The sequence below is a fragment of the Ovis aries genome, chromosome 4, assembly GCF_016772045.2.
Source record: "Ovis aries strain OAR_USU_Benz2616 breed Rambouillet chromosome 4, ARS-UI_Ramb_v3.0, whole genome shotgun sequence".
Taxonomy (NCBI): domain Eukaryota; kingdom Metazoa; phylum Chordata; class Mammalia; order Artiodactyla; family Bovidae; genus Ovis; species Ovis aries.
The window spans coordinates 32,935,717-32,956,221 of record NC_056057.1 but is presented as its reverse complement, the minus strand read 5'-3'; the positions used below and the strand labels follow the sequence as shown (position 1 = coordinate 32,956,221).

Here is a 20,505-nt window from a genome sequence, read left to right as displayed (position 1 = left end):
TGTCAGCAATTTCCAAACTATGTTGATGATGTCAAGGTGAGAATTTGAGAACCCAGTAGCTGAAAAGATAAAAGAAAATGTCTGTTGACTCTTTCAGATAATGGAATGTGAAAATTCGTAAAACCTACTTTGGAGATGGTAGTGCAGGGAAAACTGCTCAGCTTTTATGTATTTTTAATATAAAAATCAGGAGTAACTAGGTTTGTGTGTTTAACATTAGTTTTCTAAAATGACATTTGAAGAGTCTCTGAACTATAACCATCATCAAAATGCAAAGAATGGTTAAAAGATTTCTTTGAGTTGGGGGAAGCGGGACTGAGGTCTCATTCTCCAAGTCCCAGTTGGTAACAGATCGCTTATGCTCACAGTATTTTGCAGCACATGTATTTTCAGAACAGTATTACTGAATTTAATCTTTGCAGGAGGACTTGATTCTTTGGCCTATCAAGTTACATAATGTATAAAAGGTATATTTTATAGACAGAATCAGTGACTTCTTAGGTTAAACTCAATGCATTTTCTTGTTTTAGTTTAACATTTGTTTAGGAAATTCAGTATCTTGAAGGGTGGGTCCCTGAATCGAGTGTTAATGGTATCAAGATTACTGGTTTAATCCCAATTTTTATTAATTTATTTTAAAGTGAAGTATTGTTGATTTACAATGTTGCATTCATTTCTGGTATACAACTAAGTGATTCAATATTACACACATATATACATATATATTCTTTTTCAGATTAGTTATGTTATAGGTTATTTTGTTATTGTTTAGTCACTGAGTTGTGTCCAACTCTTTGCGACCCTATGGACTGTAGCCTGCCAGGCTCCTCTGTCCATTGGATTTTCTAGGCAAGAATACTGCAGTGGATTACCATTTCCTTCAGGGTATCTTCCCCCACCAGGGATCAAACCCATGACTTCTTCATTGACAAGTGGATTTTTTTTTTAACCACTGAGCCACCAGGGAAGCCCCTATAGGTTATTATAAGATACTGAATATAATTCTCTGTGCTATGCAGAAGGTCCTTGTTAGTTTATTTATAGTAGTGGTGTCTGTATTCATTAATCTCTTCATTTTAACATGGGCAGCATTAAGTGATTTTCTATCTGGGAACTATATCTGGTGTAACATAGCTTTCGATGAAAGAGTCAAGTGGTGGCAGTAACTTCTAAGTGAGTTACTAGTGTACTAGCATATCATCTGTAGGCAGTGGTTGTTGCCTTATAATTCATCCATCCTATTGCTTCAAATTTGGATGGCAGTGGATTCTCAAGCATTGTTGATTGTACTTTTGGTGGCTTCTCAAGCTTTCAGTTCATTTCATTCTTCCTTATTCTGGGTAAAATTTGATCTATGATAATAAATCTTTATTTGTCGTATCTAACTTTTTCTTTTATATTTTCATTTTACCCTCCCCATAGTCCTTTGAGGTGAGGTAAAGTTGGAGACATTCTGTCCATTTTCAATTAGGCAAATACGGGCCCACAGGGTTCAAAGAACTAAGTAAGAACAGATACAGAATTTAAAGAAGCATGGAACTAGACTTTGAAACCCTTGACCTTTGATCCCTTTGAAATTTAAAGAGTGGTTTGAAATACTGATTAACAAAATTTATTGCGAGTTTGTCAGGAGTAGGATGAACTGTTGGGATTTTTGCTTTCCTTGAAGGCTTGAAGGAACACCATCTGTTATTTCCTTTCTGAGGAGTCAGTTTTTTGGAGGTCTTTGTTTTTAAACTTTTTATTTTATATTGGAGTGTAGCTGATTAACAATGTTGTAACAGTTTCAGGTGGACAGCAAAGGGACTCATCATATACACATATTCATTCTCCCCAAAACTCACCTCCCATCCAGGCTGCCACATAACGTTGAGCAGAGTTCCTTGTGCTATACTATAGGTCCTTGCTGGTGGCCCATTTTAAATACAGCAGTGTGTACATGTCCATCCCAAACTCCGTAACTATCTCCCCTCCCCAACCCCGGCCTCTCTGTTTGTTCTCTAAGCCTGTGAATCGTTTTCTGTATCTAAGCCTGTGAGTCTCTTTCATTTGTATCGTTTCTTTTCAGATTCCACGTATAAGGGATGTCATACGATAATTCTCCTTCTCTGGCTTCACTCAGTGTGACAGTCTCCAGGTCCCTCTGCGTTGCTGTAAATGGCGGTTTTCATTCTTTTTAATGTCTGAGTAATATTCTGTATGTATACGTCCCGTATCTCTGTCCATTCCTCTGTTGATGGACATCTAGGTTGTTCCATGTCTGGGCTGTTGTAAACAGTGCTGCAGTGAACACTGGGGTGCATATATTCTTTTGGATCATGGGTTTCTCTGGGTATATGTGCAGGAGTGAGATTGCAGGGTCATGTGGCAGCTCTGTTTTCTTTCTTTAAGGGACCTCTGTACTGTTTTTCATAGTGGCTGTATCTATTTACATTCCCACCCGCAGTGTAGGAGGGTTCCCTTCTCTCCACACCCTCTCCAGCACTGTTGGTGGGTTTCTTGATGATGGCCATTCTGACTGGTGTGAGGTGGTATCTCATTGCAGTTTTGATGTACATTTCTCCAATAATAGTGATGTTGGACATCTGTTCATGGGCCTTTTGGTCATCTCTGTATCTTCTCCGGAGAAATGTCTATTTAGGTCTTCTCCCCATTTGTTTATTGGGTTTTTTTGATGCTGTGAAGCATCATGAACTGTTCATAAATTTTGGAGACTAATCCCTTGTTGCTCACATCATTTGCAAATGTTGTCTCCCAATCTGTGCGTTGTCTTTTCGTTTTGTTTATTGTTTCCTTTGTTGTGCAGAGTTCTTGAGTTTAAGTAGGTCCCATTTGTTTATTTTCATTTTTATTTCCATTATTCTGAGGAGTCACTTTGTGTAACATTTGATTTGTATACCCTGACTATGGCGGTTGTCTCATGCCAGAACCTTATAGAAGGTGATGGTTTTTGCATTTACAGGTTTGGACTCCCTCTACAATGGAGAAGTTAGACTTTGACTCCACTAATTAATCTCAGAATCACTATACGGAATCTGATTTGATGCAATAGGAAATATATAGCAACACAGATGAAGTACTCTTGTTAAAAAAATAAAGGTTTAAGTGGGATTCAATTTCAATCTGACTTTGAGTTTATAAACAGTATGGAAGGGAGAGGCACAGGTGAAATGATGCCGTGAAGAAACGTAATAGCCAACTCCAGTATATGGGGCATTGCACAGGACAGATGCCATTATTTACTCATCGAGCGATGGCATATTAAAAGGGAAGGGGACTGTCAAGGAATGAGACTTACGAGGATAACAAAAAAGCCATCATACACCTGCACAAAGTTACTTGTGAACCTTGTAAACAGTCTTGAAGGAGCAGCATGAAGTATCTTGAAAAGCCTCAGTTTTTTGCAGAAGGCTTTTGGAGTTAGAGTTAGAATTATATCCCAGCTCTACTACTTACTAGTTAGGGGATGTCTGAAGTAATTTTTTAAAAATTCTTATAGTCTCATTTTCTTCCTTTCTAATATGGGGATAATAATAGCCACTTCATTGAATTGCTGTGGGCATTAGAAGGATTACATATTCTAAAGCCCTTAAAAAATGCGTAGTACATATAAGTGCATGCTACATTTTTGCTATGATACGAACAATGAATTCATTTCCTCCCAGCTTTAAGTTCTTGTGCTTAACTCAGATCCAGCCTACAGCACAACACACAAAACCACTAGGCATCACACCGAGAGGAATTTAATGTGCAGAGTTACACGAGGGCTAGAGGGCTGAACACAGAAGGATGGAATCCACAGGTACTGGCTGTGGAGAGCAGTTACACCCTGAGGCTGAGTGGGGAAGAGAGGGGTCAAGGGAAGAGGTTGAGGTTATCAGATAACAGAAGCTGGAACGAAGGGCTCAAATAACTGAGAAAGCAAAGGGATGCTCCCAGGCTGGGGCTGGTGCTTGGGATGGGGAAGAAGGGAGGTGATGAAGCTGGTTCTGGGAATGCCCAGAGCAGCTGGAGTCTGAAACCCATTGCTGTTAGGACGATGCTGAGAGGAACAGCTGATTAATGGGGAAGAGCATGTGCCATCTCTTCTTCTGCTTCGTTTCCCTCTGCTGCTGCTAGGTCGCATCAGTCGTGTCCGACTCTGTGCGACCCCATAGACGGCAGCCCAACAGGCTCCCCCGTCCCTGGGATTCTCTAGGCAAGAACACTGGAGTGGGTTGCCATTTCCTTCTCCAATCATGAGAGTGAAAAGTGAAAGTGAAGTCGCTCAGTCATGTCCGACTCTTAGCAACACCATGGACTGCAGCCTACCAGGCTCCTCCGTCCATGGGATTTTCCAGGCGAGAGTACTGGAGTGAGGTGCCATTGCCTTCTCCGATTTTCCCTCTAGTGCCTTCTTTGTTGAATATTTTAAATTTTTATATATGTATGTAAGTATTTGGCTGTGCCGGGTTTTTAGTAGCAGCATGTGAGACCTAGTTCCTCAACCAGGGATCGAACCCACGCCCTCTGCATTGGGAGCATGGAGTCCTAGCCACTAGACCACCAGGGACGTCCCCCTTCCAGTGCCTTCTATCCGTAGAAACCAATAGGAAACCGCTGACGAAGGCACGACGGGTGCAAAGTCCCAGCCCCCAGCGTCGCAGAGTTGAAAGGTGAATTTGGAACTGAGAGCTTAATATCCAGTCAGAGCTCCATCTCAGAAGCAAAAACCCCTCCCCTGGGCTGCTAGTGCTCTTCTAGGCCGTTTCCTGTGAGGTCCTCAAAGAAGTGACAGGATCTGGGGCCATGATGCTCTGAGGCATTTTGTAAAGCCTGTAGCTGGATTGTTAACGATCCTTACGCCACTGTGATAGCTTACTTTCTACTTCTTATTGACAGCACCTTTACACCACTGTGTCTGCTGAATGACAAGGGGACCAGGTTCTTCGGGTGCCTCCTCCTGCATGCTTTGTGTGTCATGCGGGGCTAGGTGATCTCTAGCCATTTTGTTCTGGATGATGGTAAAGTGCACCCAAGGACTCTGGAGTGGCTAAATGTTTCACTAATGTGTTTTAGTAGGTAAAATATGGGAAACTAACTTTTGGAAGTACCTGCTGCCAGAGAGGTAGGTTTGTTTTTTCCCCCAAATATGGGGAATGTAGAAGGGAACTAGGAGAAACTGTTGCCTCTCCACCTCCCACCCTGTGGCCTTTCTTATTTAAATCAATTGACTTTTTAAAATTAATGTTTTGGAGAACATACAGTGTTGCGTTAGTTCCTGCTGTACAGCAAGGTGAATCAGCTCTACGTACACATACGTCCCCTCTCTCTTGAATTTCCTTCCCATTTAGGTCACCGCAGAGCATTCAGTAGAGTTCGCTGTGCTATACAGTAGGTTCTCACTAGTTACCTATTTTATACATAGTATCTACTATATATATGTGCCAACCCCAATCTCCTAATTTATCCACCCCCACCCCTGGGTATCTATACGCCTGTTCTGTACGTCTGTGTCTCTGTTTCTGCCCTGCAGATAAGATCATCTGTACCATTTTGCTATATTCCGCGTCTATAGGCTAATATATGACATTTGCCTCCCCACCCCCCACCCCTGACTTCGCTCTGCATGACAGACTCTAGTTCCATCGTGTCTCCTCGAATGAGCCAGTTTCCTTCCTTTTTATGGCCGAGTAATACTCTGTTACGTACATGCATCACACCCTCTCGATCTGCTCATCTTTCAGTGAACCATCTAGGCCTTGACGCAAAGGCAACATACATTCCGCATTTTCCAGCAAGTTGTAATTTTAAAGTGTGCATTTCTCTTAAGTATTTTTCAGATCACATATTCAAAATTCTGTGATAGTCAAGCCACCCTCTTGGCTAAAGTACTTGAAGAGTAGATTTGTGATGTGACCTGAACTGGAAGGGCTCCTCTAAAGATAGGTGGTCTTGATGGTGGACAAATCTGCATCCTCAGATGCCTCAAGAGACATAGACATGATTTATGGGACAAGGACTTAAGGGTTCTTGGGCAAACACCAAGGAGGCGAGGAGAGGATAGAGCCCCAGCAGAGCGCTTGACTTTAAACAAACACCTTGAGAATCCTTTTTCTTTTGCCTAACTCAGTGTCTTAAATTGGTCCCATTTTCTGAGTTTAAGGAGTGTCTGTCTTCATTTAAAAAGTAAATTGCCAAGGCCTCAGGAAAGGGCTTCTTAGAGTTACTCCTCGTCTTACTATCTTAATACTACTCTCCAATCAAGGTTACTAGTACTTATAACCTGTTAAAAGGGGAGACCTCCCCTGAAGGGAAGTGTGAGACCCATTAATTAACTAAATGAAGTGTCTGTAGTAAAGGGCAAGTTAGGTTCTCACTTCGGGGTCACGTACTGAAAGTAGAATGTTTTTTTCCCAGAGGTTGTTGTCTGGGAAAATACACTGAGCTATGGGTTAGTGGTCTGCTCTTGCCTGGAGCGACTGTATTTTCGGAGGCAGAATTTTGGATTTGTGACCTGACAGATACTGATGGGGAGTATATAGATGACCAGTGCAGGCTCGATGTATGAAGCAGGGCACTCAAGGCCGGTGCTCTGGGGCAACCCAGAGGGACAGGGTGGGGAGGGAGGTGGGAGGGGGTTCAGAAAGGGGGATGCATGTGCACCCGTGGCTGATTCATGTCAGTGTATGGCAAACACCACTGCAGTATTGGTAAGGAATTATTCTCCAATTACAGTAAATTAATTAAGAAAAATTAAAAAAAAATTACAGTTTGCTGGAAAAGGATAAGTTGGCTTTATCTCAAGGCCCAGAGATCAGATATTTCCTGGACTTCATTGAGGTGAGAAGATGAATATCTCAGGAAGAACCTCTGAAGAGGTTTCCACAGTATACAGTTCATTTTTCTGCCACGTTCATTGTCTGGTGTGATGGAATAAAGGAAGTAGGAGCTATCTTCTGGTCTAAACCTAGGGAAGTAAAGGGGGGGCCCTTCATAGCTAAAGCATCCTCAGCTTGCATCCAGGCTTCTGACATAGCAGTGGATTAGCCTCTGGTTCTTGACATGGAAAGCGAGTAGCCAGTGCCCTGAAAATAAAAGGCCAAAGTTTTAAGTTGAACATTGTAATATAAAATATTCTTTGCTTTTTTTCCCTCAGCAGAGTCATCTTAATTTCTCCTTCAAAGGTCTCTTCGGTTCTTCTGTGTAAGCTTAGAGCAGTTTTTGGCAGTAAGTGGATCTTGTCGGAAATCTTGAAAGGCTTTTTCTATAGGGACCTGGGATTGTACCAACAACACTTTATTGAAACACTTAGGCTTGTTAGTTTGAACGTACCTCCTAGTTTGGAGACTTGACTTGTAGGGCATAGGGAATGTTAGAAAGCCTTTGCTTCCTTCAGTGATTAAAAGACGTTTTTTCCCTCTGAAGTTCGGGGGTGGGAAGTGTGGCATTAGCGTAAGATGTAGTATGAAGAGGCGAAACTTCCCTGTAAGTTACACCAAAGTGAGTCCTGGCCACTGTGGTAGAAGGGCTCGAACTTCAGAGAGATCCCCACATTTCAGACTGTACTGAAAAATACTCAGACATGATGTATGATCAGACATAATGATCATACAAAATGATCAGACATCTTGTAAGATGAGGCAAGTACCTCTAATGGAGAAATGCTTACTAATGAGGGTGAGTTGTAGATGTCAGAAATTTCCATATGATTAATAACAGTTTCTTAAAGAGTCTTCACTGAGATGTTACCATCTTTATTTTCTTTCTGTGTGGACTCTGAATATAGTAAGAAAGACTGATAACAGGAGACCTCCCTGAATTCACTACTGGGATATAGAAATAGCAATGTCATTATGCTGGGTGCTGGCAGAAGAAGGGGAAACAAAGGGGTCTTTATTTAGAAACAAGGAAGGGAGCAAGAAAGTAGTGATGCCTTGTTAACTAGTCTGGGGGGAAATAAATAACAGTATAGTTAGAAGCATAGCATAGAATATTAGCATGGCATAGAAATAACTCATAGCGTTCCTTCATGGGAAGCCTTGGATGACTGTGTGCTGAGAACCAGACTGCCTGAGAGGCTAGGTTCAGGTAAGGTCACTTCCAAATGAAGAAACTTAAGCAGGGGCCTTGGAGTCTGTGAGGTGAAGTCCTCAGTGAAGGCTGATGTCCTTAAAAGCACAGGATTTGTCATTCATATTCATCTCTCATAATGCTGAGTCCTGTTTGGTGCTGCGTGGTCCGTGATGGGTATGCGAATGAATGCCATACAAAAATTAGATGAGACCAAAGCCTCTTAAATATAATCAGCAACGTAACAAGGTGAGGTCCTTTAACTCAGACAGCAAAAAAAGTACCTATAGAAACTTGGGGTTTACATTTAAGCATGAACTGAGCAAGAAGTCATAGGCGTTAATGTGAAATACAAATATCCGTAGCTGTTTGGTCTGAAGCATAAATGACAACCTGGGCAATTGGCCTCTGAAGGGTGGAGGGCAGTCTTGTGGGACTGAACCCTTAACCTGTGGAGTCAGGTGCTATCTACAGGTAGAAAGTGTCAGAATTAAGCTGAACAACTGGACACTCATGTCGTGTCTGAGAATTAGTTATTGGTGGTATGGGAAACACCCTCTCCACATGTTGGAATTGGACCTAGCAACCCAAAAGAGGAAGTGTATTCTAAAAAAGTATTTTATTTATGTATTTGGCTGCACTGATTCTTAGCTACGGCCTGTGGGATCTAGTTCCCTGACCAGGGATTGCACCCAGACTCCTTACATTGGGAGCACAGAGACTTGAGCCGCTGGACCACCAGGGAAGTCCTAAAGAGGAGGTTTTGTTGGACTGTTTGAAGACTCATCATGGCTTCAGTGAATTTGAGTATGAATAGTTGTTAGAAGTAGTTGATGTCTATCAAATAATTTTGAAGGGATGTAATAGGCAACTCTGAGACCACTGACACTGCTAGGTGGTCTTTCTTCCCCATGGCTTGACTCTGAGGCCTGGCCAATAAACCACTGACACTTACTGAGCACTAATGTGCCAGTATTTCTGGTCCTAATCTGCTGAATTGACTTGTTTTAATCTTCACCAAAGTCCCATGATCTTACTTTGCAGATGAGACAGCTGAGGTCAGAGAGGTGAAGTAATTTGCCCAGGGTCACGCAGCTGGAAAGTGGTAGAGTTTCTGCTCTTAATCAGGTTACTCAAACAGAACACTTCCCCTGAAAGGTAAGTTTCTATTTCTTGAAATGATCATCATTTATTTGCTTTCAACATGCCCCTGAAAGTTTGACAATGAATCCAGTAGAAACTGGATCTTCCCTTGGGTCTGGAGGAAATGCATGGTTATGTCCAGTGAATGGGCTCAGATTATTTGGGGAAGTTATTGGTAAACTGTTCTGTTTAGCCAACTGTGGACAATAGAGTTCTTCATGCATCGTTGCTCTGGGAGGGCCCAGACTTTGCCTTGTTTGCAATGAGCTGGTGCAGGTTGTTCGGGGAATACAGCGTTTGCCTGTGAGCCCTAGATGAGTGGTGTACGAGGCGTGTGTTCTGGTCCTCACCAGCTCCCTCTCTGTGTTTACTATACCCTTGCATGTGTTACCTGGACTTGTGTCCTGTGCTTCATAGTTCTTCTGAGATGGTCATCTCAAAGGTCTCCATGTCCTTTATCTAAACTTTTCATTATGAAAAATATCAAACAAAAAGGCTAAGTCAATGATACTTTGCACCCGCTATCAATGTACAGTTCAGTCTCTCTTTTTAAAGTATTTATCATTCATTTGGCTGCGTCAGGTGGGTCCCAGTTGTACTACGAAGTTATCTTTTGTTGCTGTGTATTGACTGTCTAGTTGTGGCTCCAGCTTAGTAGTTACGCAGCAGGGCTTCGTTGCCCTGAGATATGTGGGATCTCAGTTCCCTGACCAGGGATCGAACCTGTGCTCCCCTGCATTGCAAGGTGGATTCCCAACCACTCGACCACCAGGGGAGTCCCAGTCTCTCTCATTTTCAAATAACTCTAGCTTCTTCCATCTTTTCCCAGATTATTGAAGTACATCTTGGACATCCCATCACTTAATTCAGTAAACACTGACTTCATCTCTAAAAGTTAATGTCTCTGTATTAGTTTGCTAGGGCTGCTGCAAAACACCACACACTGGGTGGCTTAAACAACAATTTTCTGGAAGCTGGAAGTCTGATATCAGATGGCACTAGTGATAAAGAACCTGCCTGCCGATGCAGAAGATGCCTAAGAAACAGGTTCAGTCCCTGTGGAAGATCCCCTGGAGGAGGGCATGGCAATCTACTCTGGTATTCTTACCTGGAGAATCCCCATGGACAGAGGAGCCTGGCAGGCTACAGTCCATGGGGTCACAAAGAGTCAGACAGGACTGAAGTGTACTTAGCACGTATGCGTGAGGGCCGCGAGAGAAGGATTTGTTCAAGGCCTTTCTGATTGGGTAGTTCCTTGGTTTGTGACGCTGTAAATCCAGCCTTCACATGGTTTTGCTGTGTGTGTGTCTGTCCAGATTTTTTTTTTTTTAAGATTTTTTGATTTGAACCATTTTTACAGTCTTTATTGAATTTATTGCAATACTGCTTCTGCCTTATTTTATTTTATTTTTGCCAGCAAGGCATGTGGGATCTCAGCACCCTGACCAGGGATTGAACGTGTACCCTCTGTGTTGGAAGGCAAAGTCTTAACCACTGAGCCACTAGAGATGTCCCCAGATGTCTCCTTTCTATAAGGATACCAGCTGTATTGGATTAGGGACCATCCTAATGACCTCGACTACCTCTGTAAATATCCTATTTCCAAATACAATTGAATAGTATTTGGAATACAGTCTAGGAATCAACACTTCACCCTATGGATTTTGGGGAGGATGGATATAATTCAGTCCTTAACAGTCTCTTTAAAAAATTCATGTGTTAAATGAATAGTAACTCTTACATATCAAATCTAATCATATTTCCTTGATCATCTTTTATAAAACTTTTTGAGTCAGGGTCCAAATAGGATCTTTTTTAAGACAGTTAACAGGTTCATCATTTTTTGGGACAGTGTAGTGTATTTGTTGAAGTTGGTTTTATTCTTTAGAATGTTTTGCATTCTTTGCTGAACTGTACCCGAGTGTGGTCACTTTACACATTCCTCTGACTCTTGGTGGACTTGGATTAGAATCAAGTTCACTTTTGGCTTGCTTTAACATAATTTGCATTTTGGGGTTGTGAAATGCCATTGACCATTGCTTAGATTCAATACTGTGTGGCTGTAGGATGATAATACTCTAATTCTACAGTTTCTTCGTATATTAGTTAGAATGCATTTGTATAGAGGAACTTGTCCTTATTAGCTATTGAATTATTAAAGGAAAGATTGAAGGCAGGACGAAAAGGAGATGACAGAGGAGAAGATGATTGGACGGCATCACTACTCACTGGACATGAGTTTGAGCAAGCTCCAGGAGATGGTGAAGGACAGGGAAGCCTGGGGAGCTGCAGTCCGCGGGGTTGCAGAGAGTCAGACATGAGTGCGCAACTGAACAACAGCAATAGTCTGTGTAGGAGAGAGGAAAAATGGTTGATTCTTTCCACTCACTTACTACCTTAAAACATTGGGTGCCTTGGCATCCTACAGGGATAACCAATGAGTTGTTTTTGTTTTTGAACCAATGAGGTTTTGTGTGTTGCTGTGAGCTCATGAGTTGAAACATACGTGGCTTTCAAAATTACTAGAATCGTTCTTGCTGATGATCAGATTATCCAGTCCTGAGAGGCCTGTCCTCCTGATGCCTCCTTAGTAGCTGATAGCTTCCTCAATCGTTGGTTTAAGAAATTCCAAATTTGTCTTGTACATTTCCTTTTGCAAGGACTGGAATAAGCCCTTTCTCCAAAAAGCCTGCTCTCTTGGGCAATGGTATTTAGAGATCGTAGTGCGATCACACCCCTCTTGGGACCACATCCATTGGCGTTTCCTCTGTCATTCACTTTTTACAGCATTTATGCTCAGTTCCTCTCCCTGCAGGCTTTACTCATGGTTACTCTTGTGTACTATTCCCCGACACGTGCTTCTTCATTCTTTTTTTTTTTTTTTTTTTCCTGGCCACGCTGAGCTGTATGCAGGATCTTAGTTCCCCCACCAGGGATCGAACCTGCACTCCTTGCATTGGAGTCTTAACCACTGGACCACCAAGGAAGTCCCATGCTTCTCCATCTTAAATGTGAACAGTTCTATGCACTCTTTGTTTTTTCTCTCTGAGAAATTCTACTGTCTTTGTTTTTGCTTTCTATTTGGAAGCAAACATTTACTTAAATATCCATTCAACTAAGGTGTCTAAAATTGAATCGTCTCTCTTGAATCATCGCTTTGCTTTCTCTGTGAAATGTACTGTTACTTAGGTCATTTGGGCTTGGCCTTGACATTATTCTTGATTCTCTTTCTCCCTGTTGCTCTCTGACCACAGGGCACCAGGTGTTGTTAAGCACCCCTCCTTCACTCCCAACCCCATGCTTCCTTTGGTTTGGTTTTCTTTCCTGACGACTACTCTGTGGAGGATTCACCTCTAAGTCAGCCATTGAAAGCATCTCACCATGCGTAAATAGGGAAAACAGCCTGTAGGCACAACCATCCTATGGAGGAGTGTCCATGGAGGGCTGCTGTTCATGTGTTCTCAAGCTGTAAGATAATTTTTAGAGGTGCCTGAGCACTCATTTTAAGATGCTGTGTTAGTGCCAAGTTGTGTTAGTTGGCCAAGTTGCCAAGTGCAAAACTCTTTCAATTTCACAACCTGCAGATGAGTCCTATAATAATTCCAGCGAAAACAGTTGGCCCTTTTCTGTCTGAATTACATTAAACTACTCACAACCGCAAACAGATTGCTTACGGTTGTAAACAGGAAAGGTCATAAAAAAGAAGTTTTCCGTTTCAGTAGTATTCACTTCAAGTCATGGAGATTAAAGAAGAAATAATTGGAAAGTCTCTGTTTCTGATTTACATGATTGCTACACTGCTTCAAGTTTAGATTGGTGATTAGGAATAAATGCGATCCCATGAAAAACCACTGAGAGGAGAAGAAGTTAACTACTTGTGGGTGGGAAACAGTGTAATAGCTATCCAAACTTTAATGTTCCGTAGCCAAAAAAAAAAGTGACTTTTATTTTTATTTATTTATTTATTATTTTTTACTTTATTTTACTTTGCAATACTGTATTGGTTTTGCCATACATCAACATGAATCTGCCACGGGTGTACACGTGTTCCCAATCCTGAACACCCCCACCCCCGCCCCCCGCCACCTCCCTCTCCGTTACCAGCTCTCTGGGTCATCCCAGTGCACCAGCCCCAAGCATCCCGTATCCTGCATCGAACCTAGACTGGCAATTCGTTTCTTATATGATAGTATACATGTTTCAATGCCATTCTCCCAAATCATCCCACCCTCCAATACAGTATAAAAAGTGACTTTTAAAAAGCTTTAAAGATGTTAAAACTTTGTAATCCTTTATTTGCACAGGATCCAATAGACCTTTGTTTTAATGTGCCAAAAGCCCTAAAAGCACTGGCCTAACCCTTGCTGTTTTTGGTGCAAAATGGTGCCCTGAGTGTGAAGAAAGAGATTTGTCCGCTTGGTTGAGACTGTAAAGACAGAGGACCTGGGTCATTTTATTGACATTTCTGATATCAGATACACGGCATCTTTCCAGTACCACTTCTCTGTTCCTCCAACACCAACTTAAGCGTCTTAACAATTCAGTTCAGTTCTGATGTTACTCAGGTTAGCATCGGACTCCACAGGACCACCCTCGTTTCAGATGCCAGGTGCAGAGGCATGCCCAGGCTACTCACAGTTGTTCCTGGCTGACCACAAAGCTGGATGGAGGGTCCCACAATGCTCCTGCTACCCTTTGGCAGTTCACTAGAATGGCTCACAGAACTCGGGAATGTCCGTTACTTACTATGACCGATTGACGCTGACGGGTACAGCTTAGGAGCAGCCGAGTGGAAGAGGTGCACAGGTGTAGGGTGTGAAGAGAGGCTGTGGCGCTTGCACGCTCTTTCCGTGTTTGGCTCCTCCCTGCATCTCCACATAGTCGCCAGCCCAGAAGCGCTCTAGGCCCTGTCCTTTTAGGCATCTGTGGAGGCTTCCTTACACTGGTATGATTGATGAAGTCACTGGCCGTTAGTGATTAACTCGATCTCCAGCCCCTCTCCTCTTGCCAGGGGTGGGGAAGTGAGAATGTAAGTTCTGAACCTCCAGTTGTGCCTTAGTCTTCCTGACGACCAGTCCCTCATCCTGAAGCTATCTAGGGATCCACTGAGACATGCCTCTTCAGGGTGAAAGATACTCCTCGTCACTCCTGTCGTTCAGGAAGCTAAAGGAACTCTGTGTTGGGAGTCAGGGATGAAGACCAAATACATATTTCTTATGCCTCAGGAGACAGATTTATCCTCAGTGACTGGCATCCTTGGCACCAAACTCTTCAAAGTAGAAATGGTGCAAGAACAAGTTGAATTCTAGCCATATGTTGTAACCATCTTATTGTAGAGGGGCCTTCTGGCAATTTAGAAGAAGGCATTCACAAACCAAGTAGATTACCAAGTAGCTTGGGTTGAAATAGAAGGCCAAAACAAACCACCCCCCCCAAACCTTTGTTGGGAGTTGAGTTAGGACTAAGGTTGAAGGTCACAGCTTGCGTCCCATATAGTACTTTGAGCTCTCCCTCCCCTTTCTACCTCAGCCTCTTCCTCCTACATCTTGCTACTATCACCAGTTTATTATAAAATATCCAAATCAGGAACAGCCCAATGAAATGGACACATAGGGCTAAGTATGGGCGAAGGGCATGGGGCTTCTTCCCCTCATATAGGCTTTCTCTTTTTTCCTCCCTCTACTTTTTTTTTTCTTACTGTTTTTGAAAACACACAATTATATTTAAACAAAACAAAACTCCTAGTCCCACATTGAGGTTTCCATTTCTTGTGATGGTCATTTGAGAGCAGTTGAACTGAGTCAAAGGTGAGTTTTGTTCTATTAATTCTGTGATATGTACAAAAGTAGGTCACACTCAGGGAATATCATCAAAACGAGGTGTGAGAGTCCGCCTGTAATGTAATGGACATTTGTGTGTGCCCCCCGCCACCCACTGAGGGTTTAGTTTTTAAACAACAGTGAGTGGAATTCCCTGGCGATTCAGTGGTTAGGACTGGCACTTTAACTGGTGGCCCTGGTTCTATCCCTGGTCAGGGAATTAAGATCTCATAAGCCTTTCGTCATGGCCAAAAGAATAAATAAATAAATAAAAAATGATAGTGAAAACTTCACTTTAAGGAGAAAATGAGTAACCTGTTTCAAAATATTGAAAAAATTAAGAATGCTTAATTTACTCATACAAACCATCTAAGAACACATGGAAAAGGACAAGCCCAGAAGAGCAAAAATCAAAACGCTAACAGTCGTGTGATAGCCTTGTAGGTAACTTTTATTTTTTATCTTCTTCAGAGGATCTCTGTTTCATCATTAAGACCCGCTTCTTAATGGGATGTAACTTAAGTACTTTAACTGGAAACTCAGGTTGAGTGTATTTTAAGGATGAATATGGGCTCTTATTTGATAACCAAAATAGGGATGAGTTACTGAGTCCAAGAAGACAGTGGAGAGAAATGTCGGATTTTCTAACTGGAGGGTAATTGCTTTACAATGTTGTGTTGGTTTCAGTCATACATCAGCATGAATCAGCCATAGCTATACATATGTCCCCTCCCTCCTGAAATTCTCTCCCACCTCCCATCCCACCCCACCCCTCTAAGTTGTCACAGAGCCCCAGGTTGAGCTCCCTGCATCATACAGCAAATTCCCACTAGCTTTTTGTTTTACACATGGTAATGTGTATGTTTCAGTGCTGCTCTCTCAACTCACCCCACCCTCTGTCCCCACCCCAGTGCCCACAAGTCTGTTCCCTGTCTTTGTCTCAATTGCTGCCCTGCAAATAGGTTCATCAGCACCCTTTTTCTAGATTCCAAGAGGAAGCTTTAAGATTGATGGTCAGGAAAGCTTACCTACTGTGTCAGATACAGACAAACTACTGGATAGGAAATCTCTTTTAACATCCCTCAGAATAAATGAGTATTGGAATCCATTGAAAGTGACATGCCATTCAGATAAATTGGGGGCTCTTGGCTTGTTCATCCTATGTAAAAGGAGTCTTCAGGAGCCAGACAGGACCATATGTGTAGAGACTTAGGTTAGGGGGTGGGGGAAGATGTTAGTTTTGTTGGCTTTCTTTATGAGTCTATCATGTTCTTGATGTCTTCCTGCCAACTAATTTACTGTAATAAGTATGAAATTAAATGTGTTTGAAAGTGGACTTTTTGGGGGGTATAATTTTTTTTTTTAAGTTTTAACATGTACATATTTGTGTTCTGTCCTTGCAGTCAGGATATAAGACCATCCTGTCACACCAAAAAAAGCACCCTCATGATAACCTTGTGGTGTCATATCCAGCTGCGCCCACCAACAACTAAGGAGTTTTTGGTGTGTGTCATATGATAAATACATTTAGCTTTATAGGAAACTGAGAAACTGGTCTCCAAAGTGGCTGTACCATTTTTACATTCCCACCAGTAATCTATGAGTTATCCAGTTGGTCAGCACCATCACCAGCATTTGGTGATGTTGGTGTTGATATTTTTTATTTTAGCTGCTGTAATAGTAGTGGTATCTCATTTTGGTTTATTTACGTTTCTGTAGTGGCCAGCGATGTTGAGCAATTTCTCATGTACTAATTATCTTCTGCATATCCTCTTTAAAATGTCTGGTTACGTCTGTTGCTACTGAATTAGGTTGTTTCCTTTTTATTGGGTTTTGAGAGTTCTTCATCTGTTGATGCAAGTGCTTCGTCAGCTACGCGATTTGCAGGTATTTACTCCCCTTCCCATCCCCTTTTCTTTACCAGAACAAAAGTTTTAAATTTTACCGAAGTCCAACTTACTGACTTGGACTGTTCCCCCTGTATGTTTAGTACTTTGGGCGTGTTGTCTAGAAACTCTTTTCAGGAACCTTTATAAAGGTTTTCTCCTGTTGTGAAGTTTTATAGTCTCATGTTTTACATTCAGACCTACAATGCATTTTGTGTTAATTTTTGTATAATTTGTGAGGCTCAGGCAAACACAGCTTTTGCATTTAGATGTCTAGTTAATCTAACACAGTGTGTTGGAAGACTATCCTTTGGCCATTGAATTGCGTTTGCATTTTTCAACTAATGAATTAAAAAAAATTTTTTTATTTGAAGGATGATTGCTTTACATAATTATGTTTCCTGCCAAGTATCAACATGAATCAGCCATAGGTATACATATGTCCCTTCCCTCTTGAACCTCTCTTTCGTCTCCCTGCCTATCACACCCTTCTAGATTGTCCCAGAGCCCCTGTTTGAGTTCCCTGAGTCAAACAGCAAATTCCAATTGGCTGCCGATTTTCCATATGGTATTGTAAGTTTCCATGTTCCTCTCTCCATACATCTCACCCTCTCCTTCCTCCCCTCCCCACTGCGTCCATAAGTCTGTTCTCTTAAATCTGTTTCTCCATTGCTGTCCTGCAAATAAATTCATCATTCCCATCTTTCTAGATTGCACATATATGCATTAGTATATGATATTTATCTTTCTCTTTCTGACTGACTTCACTCTGTATAATAGACTCTAGATTCATCCACCTCATTAGAACTGACTCAAATGTGTTGCTTTTTATGGCTGAGTAATATTCTATTGTGTATATGTACCATAGCTTCTTTATCCATCCATCGGTGGACATCTAGGTTGCTTCCATGTTCTAGCTATTGTGGATAGTGCTGCAGTGAATATTGGGGTACGTGTGTCTTTTTCAGTTTTGGTTTCCTCAGGGTATATACCTAATAGTGGGACGGCTGGGTCATATGATGGTTTTATTCCTAGTTTTTGAAGGAATCTCTATACTGTCTTGCATAGTGGTTGTATCAATTTACATTCCCACCACATGCAAGAGGGTTCCCTTTCTCCACACCCTCTCCAGCATTTATTGCTTGTAGACTTTTTGATGATGGCCATTCCGACTGGTGTGTTAGAAGACTGTCCTTTTCCCATTGAATTTCCTTTGCATTTTTGTCACAAATCATTTGGCCGCATTTGTGAGTATGTTTCTGCATTCTGTTCTGCTTCATTGGTTTATACGTCTGTCCCTTTTTCAATACTGTACTTTCTTGGCAACTGTGGCTTTAAATAGTAAGCCTTAAAATTAGGTAGTGTTATTGTTCTAATCTTTTTCACATTGTTATAGCTGTTCTAGTTACTTTGCCTTTCCATATATTTTAGAACCAGGAAGTCTATATCTGCAAAAATTCTACTGGAAGTAAACAAGTCTTACTTGTGTTTTGTGAGATTCATACATATGTACTCAAATTGGGTGGTGAGTGGGTTCCTATTATAAGTGCTTTTTTATTTTAAATTGTAAAATATGCATAAATTCACCATTTTAACTATTTTAAACCATATAATTCAGCAATGTTAAGTATTTACATTGATGCTAAACTAATTCTAAAAGTGTGTGTGTGTGTGTGTGTGTGTGTTTAATGTTTTGACCTCTCCATGAGGCTTGAGGGACCTTAGTTCCTTGACCAGGGATTGAACTCAGTCCTGGCAGTGAAAGCACTCACTCCTAACCATTAGATTGCCAGGAAATTCCCCTAAAAGTTTTTGTTTTTAGTTAATGATTGTGTGAAATTTTCTACTTAGACAAATCATGTCATTGCAAATAGGCATAGTTTCACTTCTTTTCCCTTCTATATGCCTTTTGTTTGTCTTGTTACCCTGATGAGGGCTTTGAATGAGAATAGAAATAATAAGATGTTGCCTAATTCTCAGTCTTTGTGAGAAAACATCCAGTCTTTGACTTTTAAGTAAAATGTTAGCTGTAGTACTTTTGTGGATTCCCTTTATCAGGTTGAGGATATTCTTTGTGTTCCTAGTTTGTTGACAGTCATTATAGTGAGTGAATGTTGGTTTGTGTCATGCTTTTTCTGCACAAGTTGATATGATCATGCAGTTGCCTTAGACTGTTACTGTGATGGATTACATTGCTCTTCAAATACTGAACCAATCTTAGATTCCTGAGAAAAATTCCACTTGGTTGTGGTGTTTTATTCTTTGAATTTATTCCTTGATTCAGTTTAACTTTGTGGTTGACGATTTAGCATGTGTGTCCATGAGGGATATTTTTTGGTAGTTTTATTTTGTGTGTGTGTTGTCTTTGACTTTGTTATCAGGGTAATATAGTCTCAAACTGTCTTGTGAAGTGCTTGTTTATGTGTTTTGGAAGAGGTTGTGCTGAGATGACAATACTTCTTTAAATGTTTGATAGCATTTGCCAGTGAAACCACCTGAGCATAGAGGTTTCTTTCGTAGAAGATGTTTTATTTATCTTTTAGTTTAATTTCAATATTTTTACATAGTTACAGAGCTTTTTTGGCTATTTTATCTTGGGTAGTTTTGGTGATTTGTAGTTGCTTCAGAATTGGTTAATTTCATTCAAGTTGTTGAATAGAGATGCACTCAGTTTTGCAGTATTCCCTCATTATCCTCTAATTGCGTGTGGGGTCTGTAGTATTGTCTCCTTTATTCCTTATATTGGTAACGTGTTCTCTTGTGTACACACACTCTTCCTCTTTCTCTCATCATCTTTGTCAGTCTTGCCGCAGGTTTATCCATTTTATCTTTTTTCTCCAAGGAAACAGTATTTGGTTTCATTAATTTTTTTCCTGCTTTTTTCTTCTCATTAATTTGACTCTTCATTATTTTATTTATTCTACTTGATTTGGGTTTATTTTATGCTTTTCTTTGCTAGTTTAAGGTGCAAGCTTTGGTTATTAATTGGAGACCCTTTTTTAATTCCCAGTGTAGATATGTGATGCTATGAATTTCCCTTTAAATAACTTAATCCCATAAATCTTGGTGGGGTGTTTGTTGTTGTTGTTGTTGTTCAGTTCAGAGTATTTTCTGATTTTCCTTGAAACTTCCTCTTTGACCTATGGACTTTTTTCCTTAATAACTTGTAGTTTTTAAAAATAATTTATTTATTTGGCCACATTGCATCTTAGTTACAGAATGTGGGATCTAGTTCCCTGATCAGGAATGGAACCTGGTTCCCCTGCATTGGGAGCACAGAGTCTCAGCCTCTAGACCACCAGAGAAATCTCTTAACTTGCATTAATAGTTTAATTACACTACAGTTGGTAAATATATCTTGTATACTTATATTTCCTTGATCTGTTGCCACTTGTTTTATATCTTCATTTTAGATAGATACAGTATATTTTGGCAAATGTTTTGTGTTGTTGGGTGGAGGGCTCTATAAATGTTGTAGTTCCAGCTGGTTGATACTGTTCAGTTCATCTGTATGTTTGCTGATTTTTGGTCTCTTGTTCTGTCCACTCCTGAGAATGGAGTATTTAAATCTTATTGTAATCATTTGCCTATTTCTCTTCTCAGTT

At 41.0% G+C, this 20,505-nt stretch overlaps 1 protein-coding gene across 7 annotated transcripts in view; it reads left to right on the top strand.

Moving 5' to 3' along the window:
• IGF2BP3 (insulin like growth factor 2 mRNA binding protein 3) overlaps positions 1–20,505 on the top strand; it is a 151,635-nt gene that overhangs the window by 41,385 nt on the left and 89,745 nt on the right. The gene's annotated exons all lie outside the window — the stretch shown is intronic.